At 38.6% G+C, this 16534-nt stretch overlaps 1 long non-coding RNA gene across 1 annotated transcript in view; it reads left to right on the top strand.

Moving 5' to 3' along the window:
• The first annotated feature begins 6286 nt into the window (after positions 1-6286).
• LOC109276567 (uncharacterized) overlaps positions 6287-16534 on the top strand; it is a 32104-nt gene continuing 21856 nt past the window's right edge. Inside the window, exon 1 of the long non-coding RNA XR_002084728.2 lies at positions 6287-6368. This is a non-coding gene — a long non-coding RNA (uncharacterized LOC109276567). The remainder of the gene's footprint in view (positions 6369-16534) is intronic.

Raw genomic sequence — 16534 nt, 5'->3', positions numbered from 1 at the left:
TTATTTCCTCTGACAGAGAGCTTCCTATAATTTAGGTGCTCTGTCCTGGCTGAGTCTTTCTTCCTGGCAACATCACAAAGTATTTTATCTGTGTCTGCCATAGAAACTGCCCACTTCAACATTTGATCAGTGAAAAAAAAAAAAACGTTCATGGTCTTAATTCTCAAGTTTTCCTGTCTATGATCATAAAATTCTTGACAGGGTGGAAAAAAGCAGAGGTTATGGTTTTTGATGGCAAATGAAACATAACTTCATTTTTTAATGTTTATTTAATTTTGGGGAGGGAGGGGCAGAGAGAAAGGAGGACAGAGGATCCAAAGCAGGCTCCACACTGACGGCAGCCAGCCCATGCGGGTCTCGAACTCACAAACCATGAGATCGTGAACTGAGCCATCCAGGCGCCCCAAGCAAAACTTCATTTTAAAAAACAGAACTCCAACACTCTATTTATTCCAGCTTATTCACTCAATTACTTTACCATATAATGCTTACTTATGAGGATTTTAAGTTCACTGGCCACCCCTCTGCCTTCTCCTTATTTCTCCTGCTTTCTCAATTTCCCACTGACCTCACTTCTTTTCCTGTCCAGCTTAGGTTTCATGGCCCACCACATCAATCACACTTTTTTTTTCCCCAGTATCCTCATTTCCCCTATTTCCCTTGTCCTGGCAAATCTCAACCATGATCCACCCAGCTGCCCAGTCTGTCCATCTCCGCAGCACAGCACCTGAGTACCACTAAAGAAACTCACATGCTACTCCTTGTAGACTCTCTCGCCTGTTCTTCACAGAGGGCTACTCCATTCTCAAAATCAAACCGCTTTCTTCAGTCACCTGTATTTTAAACTCAGCAGATGACCTTACCTTCCACCTCACAGATCAAAGAGAAGCCATCAAATAGGTACTTCAACCTCAGCACAGCTGCAAAATCCTCTTGTTCTAATGGAAGAGGAGCTGGCTCTCCTATCTCTCCATGTGTCACACTGGACTTCATCTTCTTTGACCTTCTTTCTTGAAATATTGTCAATTGCCCCTTCCATCTCCCATGTTATATTTTTCCTTTTTAAATTCCTTCCCCTGCATAGCCAAGCAAACAACTCTCAGAATTTAAAAAAAAAAAAAAAAAAATCCTTTCTTGAGTCCTTTGTTTCTACTCTCTCTTTGCAATCAAACATCTCAAATAAGTTTTTGTGTACATTACCTCCATTTATACCTGCCCCCAATCACTCTGCAATTTGCTCTAATCTGTATTCTGTCCCTGGAACTCCACTGAAATGACATTCAGTGAAGTCACCAGTGACCATGATGTTACTATAGCCAATGAATGTGGTTTACACCCTTTTTGCATAGACCGTGTGTCAGGACACAGTAGGACTTCAAAGAGTATTCAAGTTGATACGGCTTTGCCACTTGCTAGCTATGGGACTTAGGACAAGTTCATCAGTATCTACTTTTATACGTAAAACGAAGACAAAAAGGGAAAGTACCTAAGAGTTGTTTTCATAAGTAAATGAGATAAATAATAGCACAAGATACATAAATAAATATTAGTTTTGTTGGTAACTATTTTTGTCTCTCCCTTTTATAGGAGACAGTGTTCTAGGAATTTCTCATATTTTTGCACATCTTGAGAACAGAGACACTGATAGCTTTTTGTTGTGGAATATCTTTTCAAAGATTTCTATATACCATGTCTTCTTAGAAGTAAGCATGTTATTTGCTACCCAGTATAGTGGAGATAATATCTCCCTCCCAGGAAAATTTGGGTAATTTTGCTCATGGTACATGTTAAAAGACTGGGTCAAGATCCATATCTGTCATGTACACTCACGGTGTGTGCAGCATCACCTGGGTCCACTCTTCACTGCCTCGCGGAACTTGGAAGACATGAGAGCAGATGCAAATGCAAAGTTCATGGCGTCTTTTTAGTCACAGACAATATAGTCCTTTGTATTCTGACTCAAGAGTCTCATGGCTTCTATCAGTACCTTGAAATTGTGGTAGACTTACTTGTTAGCTGGCAAAACAGAGTGAATAAACCCTCCACAGTTCTTTTGTTTGTTTACCCTTCACAGTTCCCAGGCTCTTGGATATCTCAGTCTTTGGAAACTAGAGAACATTTTCATGAAATTCTGTCTTTAGCTTCCACTAAACTCCACTCTTGGCTTCTCCTCTTACCTCTTCTTACTGTATTTTGCTTCTTAGTCCTACAGTAGTCATGTGTGCATTGTTGGTGTTCCTCAAAGTTCTGTCTCTCTTTACTTTTCCATCTTAATCCTTCCACATTTGTCCAAAAACACTCTTCTCTTTCTGCATGCTTTCACTTAACCTTTTTTGTTTTTTGGTTTTGTTTTTTTTTTTTTTGATAGAGAGACAGAGCAGGAGTGGGGAAGGGGCAGAGAAAAAGGGAGACACGGAATTCAAAAGAGGCTCCAGGATCTGAGCTATCAGCACAGAGCCCGATGTGGGGCTCAAACTCAAGAACAGCGAGATCATGACCTAGGCTGAAGTCAGATGCTTAACTGACTGAGCCACCCAGGCAACCCTCAGTTAACATATCTATGTCAATGATTCAAAATCTATACCCATAGTCCAGATCTTTCTCCCAACCAACAAAATAGAAAGGAACTTTAAGAAGTCAAAAAGCCAAACAGAAACATCAGCAATTTCCTCGTACTGGATATAGAGTTCAAGAGTCATTAATGAACAAGGGCCACGATAGACATCCCATGATAGACATCTCAGGTCAGTTAAGACCTATAGTAAACTGAACTCTAAGAATAAGGCAAACTCAAAAGGGATTTGACTTCACTAAACATGATCTGTCTGTCTTCTATTTCCCTGACAGAAAACAATCAAATCCTCTCCAGGCCAAAACAGAGTTTCCTGAAGATTCTAAAATTGTCAATATACCATATCCATCATTTAATTTACAAAAACCAAGCATACCAAGAAGTAGGATTATGATCATGAATTAAAAAAATAAACAGACCATATATATGTAGACCCACAAGTAGTCCAGATATTGAAGTAGACAGACAAGGACTTTAAAATAACCATATAATACATTCAAGCAAAGAGACTTTAAAACAACTATTTAATATCAAATAGAAATTACACACCTAAAAAAATCCTCAATAAATAAAACAGCAGAAAGAATTAGAGCTAGTCAACTAGATAAAAAATTTGATAGAAACAGATCAAAGCACAAAGAAATAAGAGGGTACAAAACATAGGAAATGATTTAAGAAGCATATGAACAGGGTGCTGAGGCCTAACACATATGTAATGGGAGGTCCAGAAGAAGAGGAAAGATTTAGACAAAAGCAATATTAAAAGATAATTTGGGGGTGCCTGTTTGGCTCACTCAATTAAGCGTCCAACTCTTGATTTTGGCTCAGGTTATGATATCAGGGTTCATGAGTTCAAGCTCCACATCGGGCTCTGTGCTGACAGCGTGGAGCCTGCTTGGGATTCTCTGTTTCCCTCTTTCTCTGCCCCTCCCCAGCTTACATTCTATTTCTCTCTGTCTCTCAAAATAAGTAAATGTTTTTTTAAAAAAGATGTTTTGCTTGAAGATTTTTATAAAACTGATAAAAGGCATCTATCCAGCCTAAAATTTAAGAAGTTATATAAACTTCAAGCAGGATAATAATAAGAAAACAATGGGTGCCTGTATGGCTCAATCAGTTAAGCATCTGACTCTTGATTTCAGTTCAGGTCATGCTCTCAAGGTTTGTGGGTTCAAGCCCCATGTGGGGCTCCATTCTGATGACACAGAGCCTGTTTAGGATTCTCTCTCTCCCTCTCTGCCCCTCTCTTGCTCTCTCTCTCTCTCTCAATAAATAATAAAATAAACTTTTAAATAATTTAAAAAAAAGAAAACCACACTTAATCAAAAACAATGGGCATAAGTTTGAACAAACAATTCACAAAGGGGTGCATTCAATGACCAAAGACACTTTTCATGGCCAGAATAGCCCTGTATGGTCTGTGCACATCTACCTCTCATATCTTATTTCCTACCACCTTCTACCTCAACCATGACTCTTTCCATTCTTACAACAAATCCAATCACATTCATGCCTTAAGCTCTATCTAAGTGTTTCTCCCACTCTCTGGAATATGTTGTCTACATTTTCATGTGGCTGTGTTCTCATCATTTGGAGGCAGCTCCCAATTACCCAACTAATTATATTCCTTCCTCACTCTCTCCCTATCACATTATTCTATTTAAGTTCTTCATAGCACTTCTGCTATTGAATGAATATCAGCTTCTCTGCTCACTTGTTCTTTTCTTTATTGAGTAGAGCCTCTCCAGAGCATCTAAACCTCATTTGTGCAAAGACACTGTCTATCTTATTCATCGCTATATCACATTTCAGAGCTGAAAAGAAAACTGGGCATGTAAAACATGCTCATTATTTGATGGTTAGATAAATTAACAAGTTAAAGGATGTATATGTCATGCTCATCACTGACTTCATGAGCTAAGATATGTAATTATCTTTAGATATTAATATCCTTAGAATTTTCTCCTGCTCTGTTCTACTTACCTATACCTCTCAAGGTCCAGCTACATTTTTGTATCTACATAACAACTTTGTTGATTAATTCCACCACCAGTTATTTTCTGAATTTTGGTGGGTTTTTTTTTTTTGTATTTTCTGAATTCATACAGCCTTACAGCTTCATCAATATTTTATCATTTCATTTTATGTTCTAAACTTATTCAAAATCATAAGTTTAATTATTTGCTTCTGTATGAGACTAAAAGCTCCTTGAAAGCAGTCCTTTTTCTATCTCCCACAGCACATGGCATTTTTCTGAACAGTATTCACTGATTTACAGATTGGTCGATGATGAATGTAGCATAATAGATAAAAAGGGGAAACAAGGCAACAAGGATTCAGAAAGTAAGAAAAGTGGTGACAAGAGAAAGGTTGTAGCTCTCTAACCACCTGAGACATATGGCTGTAATCCTTTAAAGGGATTACCCTCATGTTAATGGTTTTAAAGGTCATTTTTCAGTTCATTTTTTCCTGTATCCTTTTTCTCTATCTTCTCACTGAAAATAAATGGAACTGATATGCTGGTGATTGTTAGTGCCTGACTGTCTTTGAATCACTTTAGTTTGGTCTGTCTCCAAAACTGTGAATTGTTGTCTAAACCATAAAAGAAAAATTGTGGTGTTTGGCAACCTTTCCTCTTGTTAAACCACCCAAAACCTATCAATCCTTTAAATCTTGCTCAAATTCTTACCCTCTCTAAAGTCTTCCCTGGCTCATATAGACCAGATTAATATTCCCCCAACACTTCTTGTGTATCCCTCTTTGTTCTCGGCATGTGGATAAATAAATAGGTATTCTGTAAGTCTCCATTTGAATAAATTATTTTTAATTAATAAAGCAATTTAGGATTTAAGGAGTAAAAAAATAATACACTCTGAATCTATTAGAAAGCCAGTATGTTTTCAGAATTTAAAAGAGAAAAATACAGAATCCACAAGTAATTGAGGAATGCGGAGAGTGACAGACTTATAAAACAAGTTGAAGCAAAATAAAAGAATATTAGGTACAAAAAAAAATCAGATGGACCATCACTTTAAAAAGTAAATATATATAAAAGTACTTACTATGGTTTAAAAGGGAGAATGGATCATTTATGAAAAGCAAAGGTGATTTAGCTCAGCTGCAATAACATGAAAGATTAAACAAGACATAATGCTCTTCAGACACAAAGGTGACAAGAGACTGGATAAAAAGAAAATCGCAATGTGAAATGCAAGAGACTTCACAATACGGAGAAAAACTAAGCGAGAAAAAAAAAAAAGTAAAGGTGAAAACAAATCATTTATCAAAAGGTGAGACAGAAAATAAGGACACCTGGATAAAAAAAGCAAAAACATCCTTAGAAGAGTGTGAAGAACAAAAGCAGACTCACCTGAAGAGAGACAAAAAGTAGCTGCCGTAAATCCGGTGAACGACCTGGGCCCGAAGAACAAGAACACGATTGACGTACACCGGGTGGAGGTGGAAGGAACGTGAAGGAGCTGAGATACAGAAAGGGCTTTAAAGATAACCTTGGAGTACATTAAAAGACTTAAAAATAGGTGAGGCACAAAGGGAATAACTCAGCTGCAGGGAAAAGTACGACCCTTGTACTGCCCCAAATGAGAACGCCCCGTTACCACGAAGATACACGCGACAGCACACAGCGCACGCGGAGCTGGAAGAGACTGCACGACACGGAATCGGAACACGGCAGGAACCGGCACACGCAGGAGTCGCTGGACGAGCCGAGCGCGCGGGACACGAAGACGCCGGGCAAGAGACTAAGCGGCCAGGTACTCGGCCACACAGCGCAAGAGTAAGTTGTGATTTGCCGGAAGCCAAAATAATGGTTTCGGGGGTTTACAAAGAGTGTGGGCAAGTGATGCAGTTGGTGCAAAATGAATTCATGAACAATTGTTTGGCATTGTGGGGGGAAAGGAAGGGATGGGAGGTGAAATAATAAAGTCACACAGAACTCGGAGGTCTTTACTAGATTACCATGGTACAAAGTCAGGAGATGGGCAAAAGTGAGATGGGACAATGGCCTTCTGTAATTTAAGGATGGGATGGCGAGGGTGGGGCGGGAGGGCAGGGAAGGGAGGATTTTCCTACACAGATGCTGAAAGCGTAACACACCAACATCTTGATTCTGGAAAAATGAACTTACCCAGGAATCAAATGAAGAAAGGTGAATTACATTATATAAGCAAAATAAATAAATAGACAAAGAGAAAAAAGAGTGAGGCTGTAAGACCTGGCTGTAAACCTGAAAGAATTATTTCGTGCATGTATTTTACAAAATAAATTTCAAATCTGTGAAGAATAATATATAGAATAATAGGAATAATAGTAGAAAATGCAGTTTGTATCATTTCAAGAAAAGGAAAACCTTGCTTACCTCACATCATATACCCAATTCACTGCAATTAAAAAAAAAAAAAAGTGAATGTTTACCGAGTCTGAAGTATAGAATAGCCTTCCTGAATACACATATCAAAATAAATCTGTAAATTAGCTAAAGTATGTACATATCAGAAATCACTATGAGAAATGTAAAAGGTAAATTTAAAATAAACCAGGAAGACCATTTACAACCTATATGACAGTTACCAACTTTGCTATAAAGAGATTACTCCAAAATAAATAAGAAAAAAATATCCTAATCAATGAGAATAAGCAGTCCCCAAAAAGAAGAAATATAAAAGCCCACTACCCTTTTAAAATTTTTATATTTCATTATTATTTCAGGAAATATAAAGTTACAAAATAATATGATAGCTCATTATGCCTTTTAATTTAGAAAAGAAAAAAAGGAAAAGAAAAACTAAAACAAAATCATGGTAAAACTGTAATATCAAGATATCATGTAAATGAGCACTCACATATACTCTAACCCCAATTCACATGTAAATGGATGCATGTTATATGGAAGACAATTTAGCAACGTATATCATAGCCTAGCAGTTCAATTTAGGATAGGAATTTATCAAGATTAAAAAAATAAAAACAGGACTATAAATCAAAATATTTCTAAAGTGAAGCTAATTGCAGAGTTGTAAGAAAAAAGCATTGGGAACTAATATATTTAATAATCTAATTTGATCAAACAAATCACTCAATATACATAGGGAAAAATATTGTTCTAACATGTTGTCCTAATATGTTAAAAATTAGTATTGGAAAATATATTATGACACGTAATACCGTTCACTATATGCTACATAGATGAAAACATGAACAGTGTTTATCCTGAGTAGTTGGTTATAAGCAATTTTTATTTTCTTTTTCTTATTTATATCTTATCCAATAAATAATCATTGTTTTAGTAATATGAAAAACAATGTAAATATGTTAGAGTAGAAGGCAGTTTAATGCCATGGGGAAAATGACTTATGAGACAGGATGTAGGGGCACCTGGGTAATTCAGTGGGTTAAGCATCCGACTTCAGCTCAGGTCATGGTCTCCTGGTTCGTGAGTTCTAGCCCTGCATCGGGCTCTGTGCTGGCAGCTCAGAGCCTGGAGCCTGCTTCAGATTCTATCTGTCTGTCTCTCTCTCTCTGCCCCTCCCCCACTCATTCATTTTCTCTCTCCCTCTCTCTCTCTCTCAAAAATTAATAAACATTAAAAAAAATTTAAAAAGAATAAGACAGGATGTATATTATACATTTATGAAGAGAAGTAGACTACATACACACACACACACACACACACACACACACACACACACACAAGACAGACACGCATAATTAACTTCAGGAAATTGTATTCCAGACTATTTTAATGGGTAATTTTTTCAAATTGTTCACAAGAAATGTATATCACTTTTGCATTAGATTTGTAAAATGTTCTTGAATAAGAACCACTTTTTTTGTTAAGGGGGAGCAATTATTAAGTTGAAGTTTGCAGAAAATCAAGGTACATGAACTACAAAAGCTATCCTTGTATGTGTATCATGGTATAGAAGAAGATAACTCAGAGAAAGGAAGAACGATGAAGAAACAAGTTGTTTTACTCTGATTATGAAGAAAAACAACTGCATGGGGAAGATTTCAAGAAAAGTAAAATACACAGAAAATGAAATAAGTGATCAAAGTTGATTTTCCTGGGTCTATAGTGATGAATACCCTTCCCAAAAAACTAGGAGACAGGAGTCCATGAGGAATGGGGTGTTAAGATGACACATCAGTAGTTCCAACGGTAGGGCAATAAATAGAGAACTTGAATAAAAAGATCATGTTCTGTGGACATTTTTAAAATTTACTATTGAGCACTTTAAGAAAATCATTGCTTGGGGCACCTGGGTGGCTCAATTGGTTAAGTCTTCAGCTCAGGTCATATGATCTTGTGGTTCAAGAGTTCAAACCCCCCATTAGACTCTCCGCTGTTAGTAAGGAACCCACTTTGGATCTTCTGTCCCCCTCTCTCTGCCTCTCTCCCGTTGGTTCTATCTATCTTCTCTATCTCTATCTCAAAAATAAATAAACTTAGAAAAAAAGAAAAATCATCACTTTGTGTTGTGCATACAAAGGAGAAAGAAATAGATTTTTTTTAATGTTTACTTATTCTCGAGAGAGAGAGACTGAGACAGAGTGCGAGTGGGGGAGGGGCAGAGAGAGAGAGGGAGACACAGAATCTGAAGCAGGCTCCAGGCTCTGAGCTGTCAGCACAGAGCCCGATGTGGGGCTCGAACTCACAGACTGTGAGGTCATGACCTGAGCCGAAGTCAGACGCTTAACCGACTGAGCCACCCAGGTGCCCCAGAATAGATTTTGAGAGACAAAGAGTGAGAGAGAGAGAGGGTTACTCTGCCCTTAGGACCTAACAACCTAATGGAAGGAACAAGAAATATAAGTAAATATAAATATATGTGTAAATAAATATGCACGTATTAGACATTGTTGGTGAATGTCAAAATAAGCAGTATCAACCATGAAGGATAAAATAACTCAGAGCAGGGAGAAAGAATGAAGGGTTGCCTGGGGTTATTCAGAAAGTTTTCACAGAGAAAATGGGATTCTGAATACCATTTAGGAAGTAGAAAATGGGAAAGACAATGTAACAACGCACCTAGGGTGACCCAAAAGTTCACATCACTGTTCCTTTTCCAGAGAGGAAGAAATAACACCTCAAGCAAATGGCAGCCCAACTATGCGGCTGTGCACTCCACCTTTATGTATGTGCGGCAAAGAGGAAAGCCCTGCCTCTTCATGCGTCAAGCAATGTTGTACTACACGGAATCGTTTCTAGCTGTAAATCGAGGGTTCTGCAACCCCCTTGTACTCCACTAGAGGGCTAACAGAAAAACCAACAAACAACAATTGAGGATGTGTACTCAAAGTTAGACGTAAACCATCTGTAGTGTCCCTGAGGTGAGGAGGGTGCCGAAGAGAAGCAAAGACAAAGTGAAGGCACTAAGCAAGCAAAGATACGCTGCCTGGGGTGGTCTCAGGGGTAACTCATGAGAAGAGTGAACAAAAGTTGTGTTTCTCCGGGAAGCAAACTTTCAAAAAAGAATGGAAGAAATGGACCGACAGTTCACAAGGAGAGAGTCTGATTTATGTCATGCACCTAAAGCCAAGTAAGAAAGGAAACAGCTGGAAATCAGAAAATGGTCCTGAAGTTCCACTCTTGCCATGCCTGAAGCAAACATTTGAGTGTGCATGTTCTTGTTTGACCTGAGAATGAATAAAAAATGCGATGTCCTTAGAAAACTTGATACCCTGGGGTTATCATAGATAGAAGGAAAAGGTTTGTAAATAAGTATAAGATACCATATTTGTTGAGATCAATTGTGAAAGACGAAACAGGAAAAGGAAAAGGAGAAGAGAGGAGAAAGTGAAGGGAGGGAGCCCTTAGGGGAAAGTCCTTTAGCCCATTGGAGAAAAGTCAGCAGCCCCTAGAAAGGGGGGGAGGGGAGGCAGGAACAGTAATGGTCGTGAGGTCCACGAGGAATAAAGTTTGCATTTATGAAGAGACCTCCAGTATGGACTTCATGAAATGTAAAATGCCTACAAGGCCCTGCCCAGCCTGAACCCATCTTCTCTCTAACCTTACTTACCTCCTCCGTCTTCCTCACTAACTGTACTGCGATTTCCTCCCAGTATCCCATTGACACCAGTGCATACTCCCAGGTTAGAGCCTTTAAATTCCTGTTCCTGTCACCTGGAATATTCCTCACTCAGATATCAATGGCTCACTCCCTCACCCTCCAACTGAGACCTTCTCTAGGTGCCTAGTAAAAGTGCAAAATCCTATCCCCCTGCAATACACACAACAGTACCCACATATACATTTCTTATCACAATTCCCTGGTGTATTGTTTTTCCAACAATCATTGAATGCCTCTTAATACAGTAAACTGCATTTTGCTTATTCATTCAGTTGTCTTCTGTCTTCCTATTTAAGATGTAAGGTTTATGAAGGCAGGAGTTTATGTTCGCTTCCATATTATCGGACCTAGAAGATTGCCTGGCACACACATGTGCACTATAAATATTTGGAGAATGAATGAATACTTTAAAAATTAACAGTGTACTAGCTTAGCATTCAAATAGAAGAACACTGAAATTCCCAAGCCCTGAGGAACAAAGGACAAGTAAGCACTGGACAGAAAGAGGATAATTTAGGTGTTTCGTGTTTTTACTTAGCTGAAAGCTACATAAACGGATGAAACTGATGCAGGAGCAAGGTTCCTTAAAGACTTAATATTTAAGAAGAAAAACAATACCTCTTCCAGCACAAAAGACCATGATGACCACTGTTTGTAGAGATATTTTCTGTGCCAGGGGAGAAAAGTTACAATGTTCCCAAGGAGAATTACTATGAACTGAACATGTAGACAGAAGACCTGACTGGGAGATAAAAGTTAATGAACATAGTTTGTATTTTATAATTTCTGTGGAGTCAATGATGAATAACACATACCATAGAGGATGAAATGTATACATTGTGGCTACCTAAGGGAAGATTCTAAGCAAGACACCAAGAAGACCAAGTAAATATGTGGGACACAAAGGAGAGTGTGTATTGCTACAGCATTGCTGTGTCACACTGATGAGTAAGCAAACTGAATTTATGAATTTGACAACCTGGGTCATTGTGGAACACAGGGAGAGAAGACGACTTGGCTCTACGAAATAGAGGTCCTTCAAGAAAAAGTTAGAGGGGTGCCTGGGTGGCTCAGTTGGTTAAGAGTCCAGCTCTTGGTTTTGGCTCAAATCGTGATCTCATGGTTCACTAGATTGAGCCCCACCTTGGGCTCTGTGCCACCTGCACAGAGTCTGCTTGGGATTCTCTGTCTCTCTTTCCCTCTGCCCCTCCCCTGTTTTCTCTCTCTCTCTCTCTCTCTCTCTCTCTCTCTCTCTCTCTCAAAATAAATAAACTCTATAAAAAAGAAAAGAAAATAACTCGTGTATAATGAGGAATAGCTATATAATTTATGTAAATTGTAGACATACAGAACCCTGTTTGTGTGTTCTGACAGACACAAAAACAATTTTGTATAAGAAATTTGCTTTCTCCAAAATCTTAGGAATGAGATTATATTGTACAAAACAGCACATTAACTAGGTCTTCTTCATTTTGATGAGCATAGAACTCACACTAGGCCTTGCTCTTAACAAACTGAACAAGTGTTTACCTGATGTAATAATGAATATAAATGAAAAGGCAAATGATGAACCCAGAGTCTGTCTGTTTTTATTTAAAAAAATTTTTTTTTAATGTTTATTTATTTTTGACAGAGAGAGAGAGACAGAGCTTGAGCAGGGGAGGGGCAGAGAGAGAGGGAGACACAGAATCCAAAGCGGGCTCCAGGCTCTGAGCTGTCAGCACAGAGCCCGACGTGGGGCTCAAACTCACAGACCACGAGATCATGACCATGATGCTCAACCGACTGAGCCACCCAGGCACCTCTCTAGAGTCTGTTTCAAAAGAAAGGCACAACACTACATATTTCTACTGGGACGAGGAAGATCAGGGGAAACACTGCAGTGCCGGAGAGTAAAATCTACACGTATGCAATAGTATAAAGTCAGGTATACCTAAACTAGGAGAAACAGAAACATCTCTTGCTCTCCTAAAGCAGGAGAAGCAACCTGCCCTCCTAAAGCAAGAAATATTAATAGATGCTGGCAATGAGAAAAGATGACACAGCCGAGCAGCACATGAGGTGAAAAGGTATACCAGGAGCACGTAGAAGAGCAGGAATAAGAGAACAGAAGGTGACGGTATTATACGTCTGTGCTGGGAAGGAGAAGAGCCATATGCACCGTGGCACAGGGGGGAAAAATACAACAAACTTGGGCACAAAGACAGAAAGATGACTCACGGGGGATGGCTTATAAAGATCCTGCTTTTCCCTGGAAGGAAATACAAGGCATCTGGATCACATTGGGAACAGATGAAGCATACAGGGGGAAAAGGTGCATCTGGAGTCCACAGAGGTGTATGTGGTTGAGGCGGGGGTGGGATTAGGTGGAGGAATGGAGGCAACTAATAAGTACTGTGAGCAAGAACGATACTCTTAGGAACACTGAAGGAAAATTAAATATTCTTTAGTCCCACTAGAGGAAAGGGAGGTACTTTATGCTGACTGACAGATGTAAACACTGTTAGGGAAGTGTTGTTACAAGTGAAGCCTTAAGAAGTATATCAAGAATGGAAATAATAATTATACAGCAAAAGGAAGCAGATCTACTTTGTGCATTGGTGACAAGTGTGTGGTAGGGATTCCATTCCAGCTGAGTGTTTTGAGCACACCAAAGGAAAGAGGAGAAAGATAGCCATCTTTCTTGGGGATGTTCTTGGGGAACTTGGGGATGGGGGTAAGTCTACCAAGGAGAAAAGAAAGTCTGAAAACAAAACCCTGGAATGCACTAGAAGAACATTTGAAACATCCAAGAACTTTGGCAGATCAGTAAAAGTACTTCCAGTATCTAGAAGAGACAATACCCATGGGATTTACTGAGGGGAAAAGGAAGGAGAAAATTATGAGCTATGAGTGTGGACACATGGAGCATCCCAACTAAATCTGAATATTATTGGGCTCTTCCAGGAGACAGTGACTCATATTCTACCTTTTTTCAGATTATATTTGAGTATTTTTAATGTGGAAAAGTATTTGGGTGCATTTGTGTATGAGTTCCACCAGCAAACTGGTTTGTTGGAATATTGCTGGGATAGGCAACTTAACCCTCACAACATGCTTAGGAATATCTGAAACATAAATTATTTACCTAGAATGTCAATAAAATTCCTCAGTATAAAATAGCACTGTTCAACTTTGGAAGCAAAAATATCACAGATTAGGGTCTCCCTAGGTCAACAAAACTTTGATTCTGTGGGTCAGTCCTTGCATAAGGAATCTACATCCAGAAGTCACTTTATGAGCTGTAGCATGATGTAAATTGTAGCTACTGCACTTCTGGCATCCACCACTTGCAGCTGTCCTGAGATTCCTGGCTACCTCAGTGGGATGTGTTTCTTACAAAGAAAATACTGTATTAAGCTACAAAACAGAAAGTGATGACAGGAAGTTGAAGAGGTCAGGCTTTCTGACAGAACAGAACGCTGTTTACGGTACAAAGAATGAATAAGGTGTACTACTCTTTCGCCAGGGTTACCTGCCTGATTAGTACCTCATTCAGAGCCAGAAATCTGCCACTGTCCTGGACTCTCTTCTCCTTCTGGGGTCCGTGTCCAGTCAGAAACAAGCCTACTCCTTTCCATCACCATCACCATCGCTATTGTCCCACCCCTTCATGTTTGTCTCCTACACAGTAGCTTCATAACTTGCCTTGCTGACTTCTGTGTTGCTACCATCAAGTACATCCTCTGCTGTGACCAAATCAGCCTTATCTGACTAAATCATTTCCCTGCTTCTTTGCCTTTAATAATTTCTTCCCACATACAGAAATAAAGTTTACCCTACTCCTAGAGTGTGAATAGTGAAGACAGTTTCATGACCTCCACACATCTGCCTTTCTATTCCCATCTCTCACAGCTCACCCGTACCTACCTACCCCGTCAATGCCCCAACCCACACCTACCTACCCAGTCAATGCTACTTTGCAGCCAGCACAGACCTCGCTGCCCCTTACCTCAAGACTTTGCATATGCCATTCCATCTGTCAGAAATCTCTTCTCTCCTTGTCTGTGTGATGATCTATTTCTTTAACAGTGCCATTGAGGGTCACCTGCCTCCCTCTGTGAAGCATTCTCTGATATCTTCAGTGTCAATAATTCTCTCTTCTGTCCACTTATATAATTTTGTCACTGTGCGTATCACACTGGAATTTAACTATTGGCTTAAATATATGCTTTCCCTTCTGTATTGTGATTTTCTTGAGAGCAAAGACTATTTCTTTGCATCTTTCTAATCTCAACATTTTGTAAAATGCTATGTATAGTCATGTTAAAATATTTCTTTTTGCATCTGTAGAGTATAGACTAATTGAATGAAAATAATCTAGGAGATATGAAGAACTAAAAATTCAAAGAAAAAATAATATGGAGAGAAGACTTTAAAAGAAAATTAAATTACAGAAGTTAATGTGTCCTGAGATTAAAAGAACAAAATGCAATAATTACCTGTTAAACTTGAGTGTTGTATAAAATGGTAATCCATCTATGTTTCAATAGGTCTAAGATATCTAAAAATTATACACAAAAGTCATGAAGACCGTGTGTGAGAAAATGATATCCATATAGATTTACCTTCACTAAAATATAATATCTGTGTTATGGAAAGAAACAGTGATATACTGCCAAGATAATAGAGAATAACAAAGTGATTACTGACTGTTTGGATGGAAAAATATAATGCATTCTGCCTGATGTGCCAAATAAAAGAGAAGTTTTGTAAGGCAGCAGAAGAAATGAAATACTTAGAAACTCTTAACCACAGAAGAGTAAGTACGATAGCCTCAAGTTCAAAGAGTCCCAAACCATAGACATAATATGAAATAGAAAATTGATGAATAATAGAACTGATGATAAATTTTATTTAGCATGAGAAGAGAAATGGCAATTTATCTGCTGAGCAAGGGGAAATGACCATATAACTTGGGACAAGTAGAAGAAAAAGTGATAGTTTTACACGCTGAGAATAGAAAAGAACTTTCTGAAATTGAATAGACTTAATAGAGAATTCCATGCTGAAAAACAAAGGGAAGAATTGGCTCGTGGAACCATAACACTAATACTAGTGATCCTATAGAATGGCCTCTTGGAGGGAAGGGTGCTGCTTGTGGGGAGCCAAAGGAAAGATGGCCAGGAAGAAAGAACTGGCCCCCTACAGTGAAGAAGGGGCCCTAGACAGAGGAACAAAGAGCAGAGAAGTTCTGGCGCTCATTCAAAAAACAAGAACACATGGTATTGGCAAAAATGTGAGAAAGAAGGCAAGGTATATAGTATATATAAAAAAGAAAACACTAGATATGTAAGAGGAAGCACTTTGATCTTCAGATGCTATGGGAGAAATCCAATGATAAAATCATGAGAAAATTTGATAGACTAGACATATAAAAAGAAGAAAGAAAATATCACTTTTCTAGACCATCCACTGGGAAGGAAGAAAGATAAGCTTTTTAAGCTGAAAAAAGACCATGCTTTTCTGAGAAAATGAATAAAACTTTCAAAACAGAGTTCTAAGAATATCTTGGGGGAAATGAAGACATAAGTAAATTAAGTAATAAAAAAATTATAAAGGGAAATTTACCATGAAATTTAGTAAAGTAAAATAGGAAACAACTAACATGTATAGAAAGAGACCTATAGAGTCTTAACCCAAATGCAAGAGTTCTCAAAATTGGTTTCTTTCAGAGATAGGAAATGAGAGACAATGATGGTGGACAAAGGTTTGGTAGCCAGAGAAAAAGAAAGAGGAAGCCAATCAGCTCTTCATCTTTCCCCAGGTTGGTAACCAGCTTATTGCAAATACTGACTGGGCCACAAGGAAGATCTGTCATACTTAAATGGAA

This window comes from Panthera pardus, unplaced genomic scaffold, assembly GCF_024362965.1.
Source record: "Panthera pardus isolate Hobbes unplaced genomic scaffold, ASM2436296v1 HiC_scaffold_21, whole genome shotgun sequence".
Taxonomy (NCBI): domain Eukaryota; kingdom Metazoa; phylum Chordata; class Mammalia; order Carnivora; family Felidae; genus Panthera; species Panthera pardus.
The sequence above is the reverse complement of the archived record's forward strand: the minus strand, read 5'-3'. Positions and strand labels throughout refer to the sequence as shown.